The sequence below is a fragment of the Anolis sagrei genome, chromosome 5 (assembly GCF_037176765.1).
Source record: "Anolis sagrei isolate rAnoSag1 chromosome 5, rAnoSag1.mat, whole genome shotgun sequence".
Taxonomy (NCBI): domain Eukaryota; kingdom Metazoa; phylum Chordata; class Lepidosauria; order Squamata; family Dactyloidae; genus Anolis; species Anolis sagrei.
This window is the reverse complement of record NC_090025.1, coordinates 34,108,332-34,123,313: the sequence shown is the minus strand read 5'-3', so window position 1 is coordinate 34,123,313 and position 14,982 is coordinate 34,108,332. Positions and strand designations below refer to the sequence as shown.

The 14,982-nt window shown below is 37.5% G+C and overlaps 1 long non-coding RNA gene across 1 annotated transcript; it reads left to right on the top strand.

Annotated features, from left to right (window-relative positions):
- The first annotated feature begins 9,754 nt into the window (after window positions 1-9,754).
- LOC137097065 (uncharacterized) lies at window positions 9,755-12,538 on the top strand. The gene is made up of 3 exons (XR_010909949.1): window positions 9,755-9,859; window positions 11,172-11,254; window positions 11,852-12,538. It is a non-coding gene; the product is annotated as an uncharacterized lncRNA (long non-coding RNA).
- Window positions 12,539-14,982: the final 2,444 nt, after the last annotated feature.

The following is a 14,982-nucleotide window of genomic DNA, read 5'->3' as shown; positions in this document are numbered from 1 at the left end:
CTTCAAATTGCATGTCAAATGTTATATTGGGGAAAATGCATTTGTAATTATACTGAAATTGCTGTCACAGCAAAAGAGAAAACTCCCTGCCCAGAGGTTGAATGTAAAATTTTGAATTTTGATAACAATATCTAGGTATTCTCCAACATAGACACAATTTCAGATTCTACTTCTTTATATGGTTGCATTGTATTCAAGTATTTCACTCTTACACGAAAAACTCTCCAGAGCATACCTCACAGGTAATAATTTATTTGTGGATATTTATTTATTTATTTATTTACTTCATTTGTATACCGCTATTCTCAGCCCTAAGGCGACTCATAGCGGTTTACAACAATCAAGCAAAAACAAGGCAAACAATCAAGGCAAAAATTCAATGCGGCATCAACAAGGTACTTAAAAACAATTAACACAGAATCAGATTAAACAATTTAACAGTAATAAACATTCAAGTGGCTATAATATGAATATAATAATAATAATAATAATTAATAATAATAATAATAATAATTTTGTAGCCTTCCCTATCTCCCCAAGGCAACTCAAAGATAAAATTGTTTACTTTAGCTCATGCAAAGATGATTGCTATGTTATTATTGTTCATTAGTTCAGTCATTTCCAACTCTTCGTGACCTCATGGACCAGTCCACACCAGAGCTCCCTATCGGCTGTCACCAACCCATCTCCTTCAAGGTCAAATCCAGTCACTTCAAGGATGCCATCTATCCATCTTGTCCTTGGTCAGACTCTCTTACAAAGATAATTATTTAGAAAAACACTAAAGTGGAAAGGGGGAAGTGGCATAGAACAAAGAGAAAGAAAAAAATCAAACAAAGAAGGAAAGGTGTTAATGTATCTGGCATATAAAAGAATTTAGGTTCCGATTCCTGCCATTACCAGTCAATTCCCTATTCCCTAACTCCCCATTCCCTACCTTGCTTCCCACACCATAAAAGGGTTTGAATGCTTCATGGCAGAAGTTTGAACTGGGCGACCTTTGCAGTCTCTTCCAACTCTATGATTCTGAGGGTATATTTTTGTGCTTCAGTGCCGTTTGTAGCCCAGAAAAGCAAATCCATGGCAAAATGTCTCTCTGGTCTCGAGAGATGTTTGGGAGCAAATGAAAGTAGCAAATGGAAGGATAGTCCCCCAAGTTCCCTTGGTGGGAAATATGACCCCAAGCTCCCCACAATGGGCTATTCTTACTGTACATTTAAACTCATGCATAAGTCTTACTGAATTTGGTGAGTGGTTGTCAGGTAAGTGGATACAGGAATGCAACATATGGCTGATTCAGTTGGTAAAAATGCATTCCCCATATGTGAATTTAAAAAGGAAACAGAAGAATTTCTTTTCACTAGAGAGAATTATGCGTATACTAGAATTTTGAGAGAAAAGGATATGACAGTTAAGCACATGGTACTGGATTTCTACTTCACTCCTTGCTGTTTCTCGGTGATAGATGCTATATCTTTTATTTGAGCATCTGATCCATTCTGACAAAATCTTATATATTTTGCTTGTAAAGGTCAAAGCTGCCTCTCACTGACAAATGAAAATATTGGTGTATGGGGAGGAAATGACACCAATAATAGGTCAATCGAATTTTTTTCAGCTGAACTTGATAGAATGTTCTTTTTAAAAAAGACTGTAGAGATCAATTGGAAATACTAACACATTTTTGGAAGGCCTGACTCAAGCTCCCCCTTTAAGAGCCAATAAAATTAATCAGGGCAATATTTGAAAAATATTGGTGGATAAAGGTAGATGGCAGACTTTTACAGCAAGGAGATTTTTTAAAAATGAGTACTCTCAAGTATTTGACTGCCATAGACATCTAAAGTGGACAAAATAGTACTTCCTGATTGTTCATTGAAACTTCTATCAATTAAGGCAAACTGGGAACTCTAGTTTAACAACATTTGGATGACCATATAGTCCAGATATGTAAACCAGGATCTTACAATTATTTGGCCATGGTGACAGATTACAGAATCTTGAAAATTGTTGTAAAGTTAATCTTGCTTTATCAGTGGTTCCCTCCTTGTTCTTAGGTGCCAATGTATGTGTTCTATTATAAGGGAAGCCTTACTTCTTTTATCCAGCAATTTCTATGTTAAATATTTAACCCAGAACTTCTTTCTTTCCTATTCTCAGATCGTCTTGCCATCTTGAAGTAGCTCGTGCCACTTGTGGGCTTCTGTCTTCAAGGAATGTAAACAAAAGCACTGAGGCAGATGTTTCAGACACTCCATGAAGAATTAGATGCCTTGCTGTTAGGGAAAATTCCACTTGAGTTAAATAGTCCCTACACTCTAGCTTTAGGCCCTGTCAAGTGTTAGCAATAAACATTTTACATAAATCCTAAATTGTCTAAAATGATTTGGCAGCACATGTAGTTGTAAAACTATGGTAGAATTGCATTCCCAGGAAGAATACACACACTGACATTTCTTATGATTCTTTGTTGTTATTGCTAATATGGAACCCAATTATATTCTTGGTCTTGTATTTTGTTGTAGTGAGAAATGATGTAAATAATACATCTGGATCAAAAATAAATGTAAAAGAAATCTAAACAGACTAAATAAATACACTGGGAATGTAGCTACAATGCACTAATGTGTTGTACACTTATTAACAGCTGTGTGAATAAGCATTTCAAATAAATGGAAAAATATTTCCCTCCAACAAATACAAAACGGGTACCTGAGATCTGGCTTCCTTATGTGGTCAAACTCAGCTTTAATTAGCATTTGAGAAGCTAAATAACAAGGCAACCAATTTTTGAGTATTTCAGCACATCTGGGCATTTCAGATAGATTGTCAGACTGAAGTGGAACATCTCCAAAGCAGGCACTTAGAATCTGAACACACCTGAGGATTCATTAGCAAATTGGATTTGTTGACCACGTTTCCAGAAATCACCCATTGCTCAATATGAGGGAAAACTCAGGTTGGGGGGAAATGGAGAGTGGGGGTGCATTGTTATAACTGGCAGTTTTAGCTTCTAATAAGTGAATAGTTTCATGAGGGATTCACAACTGCATTGCTTTAGAAGAAGGGCAATGAAGTAATATGTTAAAAGACTAACTCAGTCTTCACTGGTATCCCAAAATCAGGAATGTTTAAAATTGTTGTGGTGGAGTTTTGGAGAATACAGACTGAGTTTATTGTGTGCCTTCAAACTACTTACAAATTATGACAGCCCTAAAGTGAACTAATCATAGAATTTTCTTGGCTAGATTTGGCCAAAAGGCTCTGAGGCTCAGAAAGTGTGACTTGCCCAACGTCACCAGTTGGTTTCCATGAAACTGTGTCAGATTTAACATTGTGCTTGGTGTACTTAAGCACAGGGCCCCATTGGCTAGGGGGCCTTATCTTCCTGTCAAAACATTGTTTTTACGATGGAGTTTGCTTATGTAGTGCAATTCTAAATTTGAAGGCATTCTGTTTCAGAGCAATTCCAGACTTAATGAGTCCATTAATGCCACAAAGCAGACAGTGTAGGCCTACCAGACCCACCTCGATCAGGACCCATATAAGGGGCCTCATAACTTAACAAGCACAAGGCCTCATTTGTCCTAAATCCAGCACTGCTTAGAAATTAGTAAATGTACAAGTTCTCCCTCTGTCAATACAGCCTTCATTCATTATCTATTACTATTGTCTTGTACTTTCTCTTTTGTTGTTCATTCGTTCAGTAGTTTCCGACTCTTCGTGACCTCATGGACCAGCCCTTTCTATTACTTTCTATTACTTCCTATTATTTTCTATTACTTTCTAGTAATCCTTTCTAGTATTACTTTCTAGTATTTTCTATTACTGAACAGAAAATAGTTTCCAATTTAAATTGTTGCATCTATTCTGAAATACGGATGTTTCTACCAGAGGCAGCTGGTAAATTTGGTACAATGGTACTCATGGTTTCATGACCACTCTTCCCGCAGCTGATCTGGCTTAAATAAAGATTTCTAGACTGTGGACTTTATTCTTAAAAAAATGTTTGATGACAGGGGTCCTTTGACACTATACACTTATAGTGCTCTCGCTGCCATGGCACCATCCTATGGATTCCTGGATTTTGTAATTTGGTGAAGCACTAGAGGTTTCTAGAAGAAAATTCCAAATTCCCCTTTCTAAACTGAAAATCCCAAGATTCCATAGGACAGAACCAGCGCTGTTAAAGTGGAATCACAATGCTATAAATAGCCAATGTGACACCCTAGAATGGTCCACATGCAATTTGGAGGAACTGGGGAAAAGCAGCTATAGATCTAAGTGTGAATCATCTTCCACAGTAGCACCACACCCACTGAATATTCCTGGGACCTTTTCACATGGGGGAAAATAGCTCCATTTTGCCACTTTTATTCGTGGCTTGAGTGGAACCTGCAGAGTGCTCACAGATTAGGCACAACAGGCCTCACCCACATTCCTCCCAAATGAATTAAATTTGCTTCAGTTACAATATAGGATATAAAAGGCAAGCCTCCTAATATTTGAACATTAAAAATCAAATGATTTCCTCACTTCAGTTTGGTTCCATGAGTCTTAGTTTAGGAAACATTTGAGTAACATTTTCTGTTAAAACTTATTTGCATTTTACATTATTTTAATCACACTTTATTAAAAAGTGCTGTAAAATAGATTAATTGGTAAGTTTATGTTGCAATGTCCCCCCATGTGAATATCCACTATCAAACAAACTATAATTTCAGAGATTTGAAATGGCATGTTATAATTAGTCTACCAGAGTGTCTCAGATTTTCACTAGATACATGTTACTTCTAATAAGCTGAAAAGCACAATGCTTTGGTGTAAGATGTGTTAGAGCAAAAACATTCCAAATAAATCCTCTGAGATGATTTCAAAACAAGAAAAATATTCATCTCATCTAAAAGAGAGGAGGTTAGTCATCCCTTTCAATTTTCTGATTCCTTTGCAGAGGACTTTTCTTCATTATTACACATACATAGATGGATAAATGCATACATGCAATGCTGTGTACTATGTGAGTAGATCAATAGGTACCGCTTCAGTGTGAAGGTAATAGCACTCCATGAAGTCAGAACACCACCCCCTAGAATCGGACTTGGCTAGTCTTAACATCAAGGGGAAACCTTTACTTTTACTTTTACCTATCTTATGAGCAATGAAATCAAGGAAGGCAATATAGGTTTTAATTTGTTTAATTTACAGACAATCAAGTATATTATATGCTAGAAGGAAACAGGTGATCAAGCAATAGACTATAAGTATTTTCTCTATGTCACTATACACACATTAAATCATTATTGAGGAGTTTCCTTCTTCCAGGTCTCTTTACATTTCCATGTAAACCCCCATCTGGTGAGAGTTTAAACAAACCCCAAAACTTATAAAAGTTAGTGTTTACACCACCAAAATTTCCCATCCAGCCAGTTTCTCTATCAAGTCAATGGCAGAACACTAAATGCTATAGCTGGCCTCAGAGAAAGGAGTTTCTATTAACTTTGTACACAAATATTTTAACACATCTGTATCTGCAGTCCCATTGTGGAAGTCAGTTTCTTGTAGGTTTTTTTGGGCTGTATGGCATGTTCTAGAAGCATTATCTCCTGATGTTTTGCCTGCATCTGTGGCAAGCATCCTCAGAGGTTCACAACCTCTGAGGATGCTTGCCACAGATGCAGGTGAAACGTCAGGAGATAATGCTTCTAGAACATGCCATACAGCCCAAAAAAACCTACAACAACTCAGTGATTCCGGCCATGAAAGCCTTCGACAATACATCTTTTAAATTTTTTAAAACACGCTAAAATCTCCCATGTGGGCCTGATATACCTTTATACCTTGTGGCCTGATAAAGAGCACTGGACATCTTGAAAGCTCACCCTGTTTGTGACACTTTTGTGATCCCTTAAATTTAGGATTGTACAATCCTGAATTTTGTTTCTACTCAGGGGTAATACCTCCATATTTTGTGTTTTATTAGAGAATGTCAATACAGAAATGATTTGTTTATTTTATTTATTTAGACCATTTCTACCCCGCCCTTCTCACACCCGAGGGGGGACTGAGGGTGGCTAACACAGGCAACAATTCAATGCCAACAGTATCAAAACAACAATATAAAACAGCAATATAAAATCCATTACTTAAAAATTAAACAGTGATATTAATTAAAATTTTAATCAAGTAAAATTCTAATTAATTCTAATCAAGGTGAAAGAAGAAAGCGCAAAAGCTGGGTTGCAGCTAAACATAAAAAAACCAAGATTATGGCAACAAGAATGATTGACAACTGGAAAATAGAGGGAGAAAATGTGGAGGCCGTGACAGACTTTGTATTTCTAGGTGCAAAGATTACTGCAGATGCAGACTGTGGCCAGGAAATCAGAAGACACTTACTTCTTGGGAGGAGAGCAATGTCCAATCTCGATAAAATAGTAAAGAGCAGAGACATCACACTGGCAACAAAGATCCGCATAGTCAAAGCCAAGGTATTCCCTGTAGTAACCTACGGATGTGAGAGCTGGACCTTAGGGAAGGCTGAGCGAAGAAAGATAGATGCTTTTGAGCTGTGGTGTTGGAGGAAAGTTCTGAGAGTGCCTTGGACTGCGAGAAGATCCAACCAGTCCATCCTCCAGGAAATAAAGCCCGACTGCTCATTGGAGGGAAGGATACTAGAGACAAAGTTGAAGTACTTTGGCCACATCATGAGGAGACAGCAAAGTCTAGAGAAGACAATTATGCTGGGGAAAGTAGAAGGTAAAAGGAAGAGGAGCTGACCAAGGGCAAGATGGATGGATGGCATCCTTGAAGTGACTGGACTGACCTTGAAGGAGCTGGGGGTGGTGACAGCCGACAGGGAGCTCTGGCGTGGGCTGGTCCATGAAGTCATGAAGAGTCAGAGACGACTGAACAAATGAACAACAACAACATTAATTAAAATTACATAATCACATAGACCAAATCACATAATCACAGGTCATAAAGCCATTTCCAATTTTCAAACAATCCTATTGTCTGAGTTCAGTGCCTAAAATGCTGCAGTGCCCACTAGCCAAAGGTCTGGCTCCAAAACCACTTTTTTAGCTTTTCCTAAAAGTAAGGAAGGAGGGAATTCCACTGGGGAGCAAATTCCATTGTATGTGTGTGTTGGGGTGGGGGTGGGTTGCTGAACGGTAACATGTATAGAGAAGCTGTATCTATCTACAGTACAGGTATGGGAAGTGAGATAGTATATGCCATGTCTTCATATATTGTTCCAGCTGTTTCAGTATACTGATAACATTCAGTATTGATGTGTTAGAATTGTATTGCTTTGGAAAGTTTGTGTATGAAAACATTATTATTACAGTATGATGCTACTTCTGATTTTCTTACTATTGTCTTTTTCAAATTTTTATTTCAAGGGTACAAATCATACAGCTTTCCAGATAATGTTATGCTGCAATGGCCAACATTGTTCAACATGCTTTATAGTCCAGCATTAGGAGGACTACATGATTCTCATCTCATACTGATGCATCTTGTTTCTTATACTAACATATCATGTTTACTTCTCTCCATCCTGCTGCACTATCAGGATTTGGTTCCCATTGGTATTATTTGTTCAAAATCATGGGAATATTGGTAAAAATAATGTAGCTTTATTTATAACTTCCATCTCCAGCAGTCTTCAAAGTAGTTCAACAAACAAAACATCACATACTGTATCTTGATTCTAAATCATAGCTATGTTGGAAAAACTTATCAAAAAATAGTGTTTTTTCTGGGAAATTGGATATGTTTTTATTTCCTGAAATGTTGCTGACATTTTTTCTGCTATACAGGTAAATTATTTTTGTCCAAATTACAGTCATGTTGCAAAAATCATAGATAATTAAAGTATTGCATATCAGTAGCTTTTCAGACAATAATTTCAGAACAAAGAAGAGCATTACATTTATGGCAGACATATGTATACTATGGATATTTAAGCATTACTTATTTAGACTACTTAAAATGGAAGAGAATTGGAATGTGAATCAAGAGGATGCAGTGTATTTATAATCTAAAATTTACATCAAATGGGTGTAGATTGAATTGATTTGATCTTAAAGATCAAATTCCATAAGCATTCCCATTTAAAGGCAAACCCATTGTGAAGCAAAATGTAATGGAAACACACATATTCCCTCAGGCAGTTCTTCCTTGAAAATTAACAGTTGTCCTGTTATTTGAGATGAACTTTTCACCCTAAGTATTATTCCATTTCACCTTGCATAATCTCTGATTGCTGTACCAAGATGGCATCCCATTTACAAATGAGACAGCAATTTATTTCACCCACTAAGTAATTCAGAATCACTAAGGCATGCACACAGACACACACACACACACAAACAAATTGTCTGCTTTAAAAAAAATAAGCATTTTAAACCTCTGAGTTTGTGAATCTTTTACAGAATATCCTTTGGGAGACTAAGAAAAGATTGTCTTAATGATTACTCTTCATGCATATGGCTGCTCAACACATTTTTGTTTGATCCATGAATATGGAATTAGATTATTATGAACAGGTGCAACCAAGTAACTACATTTCATGCTCAGTGAGGTATTGAAAACACTTAAATTCAATAAAGTTAATACACAAATATAGACTGCGACAGACAATACATTAATGTACATTTATGAGAATGCAAATATGGCACTCTGGATTCTCAGCTTTGTGACTGTGATCAACGCTCATTTGCAGTAATTTTCAACAATTATTTAAACTCGGTGCTCAACACACTTCCCCACAACCCACAGCTGGGTATCCCCCCTTTTTTAATAGATGATTTTCTTTATGAATGGATCCAGTTCTGTTTCTAATCTCCCTACAATGCTTGGAAGACAAAATAAAGATTTGCCAACTCTCCATAGTTGCTCTGTTACCAACCATAGTGACATATTTTGTGTGGTGTTGACAGATTTTTTTGAAGCAAATGACATGAAAAGACTTTTTATCTGGCTAGGAAAGAAAAGAAATCTGATGGCAATGGCAAGAGGGAAAGACAAGGGATAAAGGTGCCCCATGCTGCTGTTGTGGCACTTAGCCTGTTAGAAGCCTCATTAAGAAACAGATTGGCAATGCAAAATGGTACCCATGGGACTTATGGCTCTCAGGCAAGGAGTAAGTCATTTTCAGTAGTAATGCAGATTGGTTTTGTTTTGCTTACTCACAATGGAATCAACATCCACATTCTTTTCATTACATTCATGAACCAGAAGACATGAGCATAAGGGGGCAGTCCTGTGGGGTGTCCTCAAATGAAGAGTAAATGCCACCAGTTATGGGATGTTTCCCTATTACTATATTTTACAACTTGGTGGAAATAACCAGATGTGTTGAGATATATTCTAATGAAGTGGCAGCTGAGTGTTACTTAATAATAATTATCCAGATGTACTGGGGAGGGTGGATTTGAAATTGAGGATCCGTCTGTAATGGAATTCCCCAATCATACAAGATTTCTCAGTACATAGTTTCATGATAGCATCAGAAGCAATGGTGAAAATTCTATGTATGATTGCCCATTAAATCAGTTTATGTTGTTGAATCCCCACTCAAAGATACTGGGGTATTTTTCCAAATAAAAATAACTGATCAGAGTTGTCAAATTACAGTTACTGTAATAAATTATATACGTTTAACATCTTCCAACATCATATAGACTGGAAACAATTGCCTAAATCATATTGCTATTCTAATGTCTGTTCTGTATTATGGACTAGCTGTACCCTGCAACATGTTGCTGTGGCCCTCAGAAAGCAGAGGAATTCCAGAGATGAAGCAATAGACAGAAGGGACAGATGGAGGGGACATTGATAGATGGAACAGAAGGTAGATTTGTTCTGTATTAAGATTTTTTAAATTGTTGTTTTATTGTTTTTTCCCCTTCCTCCCCTCCCCTCCTTGTACATGCAACTTATACATCAAACTACAGAAGTTACATTTGAAATATCAATACATATTTGTTCTGTATTATGAATTATTGATATGTTGTCTTTTTTTCTTTTTCTTTTTTGTTTTTCTATTTGAGGCTGTTACTCTGACCTGACGGCAGAGATTGTTTTGTTTTTACTAACATGCAAGCTGTTTTTTGGTGAAAAGTGGGATGTTAATGATTTAACCAAATGTATTCAAATAGTTACCATCAAATTTTACAGGGCTGAATCCAAGGTAGGTGGATATAAAATTGAGGCCAACTACCTCTTCACACTTGGCATTTTGCCCTGTTTTTCTGCTTTGTTGTGCTGCAAAGATGGAGCCTGCCATGCACTATCACATGATGCACAGCAGACCCTGCCCACATTCCACCCAAAGTGATGGAGGAAAGGCGCTTCCTTCACCACTATGGGAAGGAAAGTGTACTTTCCTCCCCTTTTCTCCCTATGATGGGGGAAAGGGCAGTGGGGCAATGCGCATTGCCACTCATTGCTGCCCTTTCTCCCATCTGATGGGGACAGAGTACCAAAACACACTGTCACAACCACACCATATGATGCGGGAAGAAGGGAGGGCATGTTCCTTCCCTTTAGCTGGAGATTGCTAGCAGAATGGCACGGCCGTGTGAAGAGTCTCTAGTTTGCCATTTTACAAAGATTAGTGTTGTAATGTGATGACAGAAGGAAGACAGAAGAGGCCAATTTCTTAAAACAAGACTGCGCATCATACTATAAACACGCAATTTTAAAATTAAGCTGGGCACAATAATTTTGTCGGTGTTTACTACTTTTTTACATAACAACAATTTTCATAGAAAAAAAAAGCCTTCTTCCCATCTGTCCTTTAGAATATTACCTTTTTTTGTAATAATTTATGACCAAAGTATTATTTCCTCAAGATTGACTATGAATTTATAATGTTTTAAGTTCAACTTTCTACTGAAGGAAAGCAATGTGTATATGTAGCTGAAACCTAGTGGAACCCACTACATGACATTGAAAAAGATGAGGAAACTGCATTGCTACATGGCTTCTGGTTCAGGAGGAATTACCTCCAAGAATACACATTAGTTCTCAGAAGCAACAAAAACCTGCATACCAAAATAACAAATGAATATCTTTATTGCATTTATTATTAGTTTTTCAGAGATAATCAGTTGCATATTTCTGCAATCAGCATACTCAACTACATTTTCTCTTTCCTACAGGTTTTCTGTGTATTTTTCATGATGATATCCTTGGAAAGCACCAAGAAATTGTTCCTTGTTTTTACCATCCACAAAGTTTAAAGGTAAACCTTTGGTTTATTCCAGTCAGTGGTAAGGCATGCTTGTATCTGAATTACAAGTGTAGTGGAAAATACATTCCCAACCCCACATATATTGTCTAGGTTCCATGATAACTGCATTGTATGCTTTACATCTGAATGTGCATCCACATCATCCCTTGACCTGCATTATTAATTTGAAAGTATATATAAAATGCGCAGAAGCATGCTTCTGTAAACTGATTGTTTTTGGCAGGCGGGATCAACTTCTTGTAGGCAGACCTGAATTTCAAAAACTGAGTTTTATAAATATAGCTCCCAAAATCCCCCTGATTTTTGACAATGTAATGATGTACTGGAGACTAATATTTTATAATATACTGACCTGAAATGTGTCTTGCTGAATGAATTGGATGAGATATTAATTTGGCAGACTCGCCATGAATAGTCTGAGCAATTTCTGCCAGTGTAGCCAAAATGCTCAAGTCCCCCATAACAATGAAAAAAAGTGGTGGTGGAGCTAGTGATAGAGAAGGAGAAGGTTAATGAAGATAATACTTTACTTTGTTGTAATTTGTTTTCATAAAGCATGAATGTATCTAATATTTTATTTTTTCTTAGATTAGACCACCAAACTTTTGAGATTCAAACAGAAACTCTTCAAGCAATAATTAACAAGAGAAGGAACAACAATGTTTAAGAGCAATATGTCTACCCATGTCAAACTAATTATAACTGGGAGCATATATTATGATCACAAATCATACAAAATAATTTAGATTTTCCCACAGTCTTATCTTTTGACTGATATCATTTGACATTCCCCCCTTTTTCTTTTAAGCATCCTAGCGGGGAAAAGGAGTTTGCATCCTGAGGTTAATCTGAAATGCCCAAACCTATTAGCACAATCTTTATATTCAAACTGAGGGCATATCTAATTATTCAAAGATCAATGGAAACTTTACAAATATCATTTTATGTGGTCACTTTTCATTTGCTTGGTGTCTCCTGATAGGCCTTTTGAATTAGGGCTGTTCTCAGCCATGCCCATCACAACATGCAAACAAAAAAGAAAAACTGTAAAATATGCAGTGACTGCAATCCTGTCTTACACATGTGGAAGCATCACACCTAAATGTCCACAGATTATGTTAAAAACAACTATGTACAATTTTTGTGCAAAATATGTCCTTAACTTGCAAAGATTGTCATCAGTGGTCAGGATTTTTGTAATAATGGTTTCTCAGCACTCAACCTGTGTTTTTGACCATTTTGCAAAAACATTTAAATATACTTCCCATTCATAAAAAAATCTACCAGAACAAGATTGAAGTAAGATTTTTTACATTTCTAGGTCAGAAAGAAAGCCCTTTTAAATTGCTTTACAGTAGCAAATGTACAACTGGAACACTGTTCTCATAATTCAACAGGAAATGTTGCCTTCCCACCCCCGGAAGAAGAGACACAGACACAAGTATGGAGTAAACTAAGGGCAACTTTATTAATGTTACCTATTTAAAAACTTACCAACATGAACCTTTGTTGAGCTAACCTGAAACAATAATTTGGTGAGGCTAAAGCCGAGGTAGCGTTCCTGCCCGACCTGCCCCTCGGCTGATAATGGGCGAAAACACCAGGTCTCTGGGTCAAGTAACCAGGATGACCTTTGCAAAGAAACACAATGGACTACCCTGCCCAAGGAATTAGGTCAGGGTCTCCGGTTTCAGGCCATTTGTGTACACCCTCACCTGTGTCCCAAGCCCACCGATGAGGGTTTCCACTTTTGACCTATCCAAGGGTGCACTAGGTGTACGCCAACAGATGTGATTGTCCTCAAATTCCGCATGGCCTATTTATACGCCCAATGCCTCCCAATCTGCCTGGTTACAGTATAGGGTAGGCGAAAAAAAACCCTACAACTAGGGGGGGGGGGATTCCTACCCGGCCCCTTTCGGCGACCTGATGTTATACTGTCAGTGGCGGGAGGGTGGGTCGAAGTCTTCTTTCGGAATGAGGCCAGAGGGGGCGGATGCTGCCATATAGCTCCTCCCCCTCTGGAAAATAGATCCGGCCGGATCTATTTTCCAGCCTCTTCTCCTTGGGGCGAGGCAAATTTCCTTCCCAGCCTCCACTTCGCGGAGACTGGGAAGTCCTGTTTTATGTTGTTTGCACCCAAGGGGACACCCTATATGATTTTACTTGTCCTGCTGACCTTCTCTATATCATATAGTAAATCCCATTCCTCATGTTAAGGAGTCTTTCCTCTCTTCAGAAAGGGAGAACAGGCTACACATTTGACAGAGTTTGTGATAGCCCATCATTGAAGCCAAGCCACCTGTTTGATCCCCTTTTCACCCAAACACCACATGGATGAACAAGAATAGTAAGTTTATTAAGAAAAGAGTATTTAATATAAAAAACAGTTTCAAAATACATCCATGAGCTAGATTTCCAGAAGCTTAACAAAAAGCAATGACCAACTCTGAATAGGAATTCCAAAATTACACTTCGCAGAGACTGGGAAGTCCTGTTTTATGTTGTTTGCACCCAAGGGGACACCCTATATGATTTTACTTGTCCTGCTGACCTTCTCTATATCATATAGTAAATCCCATTCCTCATGTTAAGGAGTCTTTCCTCTCTTCAGAAAGGGAGAACAGGCTACACATTTGACAGAGTTTGTGATAGCCCATCATTGAAGCCAAGCCACCTGTTTGATCCCCTTTTCACCCAAACACCACATGGATGAACAAGAATAGTAAGTTTATTAAGAAAAGAGTATTTAATATAACAAACAGTTTCAAAATACATCCATGAGCTAGATTTCCAGAAGCTTAACAAAAAGCAATGACCAACTCTGAATAGGAATTCCAAAATTACACTTAAAACAAAAGCAAGACACTGTAATCCAAGGGTTGTTGCACTTAAACTAGAATTATCCAAAAGCTTGAAAGTATGACCATAATCCAATGGCTTGATATTTGAATTTGATATTTGAATCTGACTATAAAACCAAAGGCTTGAAACTTGAAACAAGACCTATAATCCAAACAGGAGGCATGGAACAGGAAAACAAGATACAGACCCAAAAAATAGAACTCCTAACTCGGAACTCCCAAAACAGACAACTTGACACATGAAAATCTGGGGTTGTTCTCCCCACTGAATGTTGACTTCAGTTCCTTAAGAATACTCCCTCTGGATCATGACTTCACTCTTTCTCGAACCTGGGCTCCCTTTGTTTATCTTTCAATCTCTGGGAATACCAGATTTATCTCTGTTTCACACTATTTTATCTGATCTGTAAACACTGGTTTATTTATAACCCTCTTGCCTCCTCCACTTTCCTTTCAGAATCAACCCCTGGCCAATTCTCATGATAATCACTGACTGTTTCCTCTACAACAGATCTAATGAAAACATTCCCATCTTCTCAAAAAACACATTTGTTCCCCCCCCCCCCCAGAAATACTATGCTCAAGCAGAGAATCCTCATCCTCAGAAGCTTTATAGGCCTCAATATCCATTTTGCATTAGGTATATCTTGTAGGGCTGGGCAACCACGGAAAAATTTGTTTCTAAACTCGATTCGTTTTTAGGGGGGTTTTGTGTTTCGTTTTTTAAAAGAATTCTGAAATTTTTCTTTAAAAATGTTTGATATTTATGAAATTTCGGAAATTACGAAACAATTTCAAAAAAAATAACGAATCGATTCATTAATGGCGGACACGATTGCGCAATATACTAAAAAA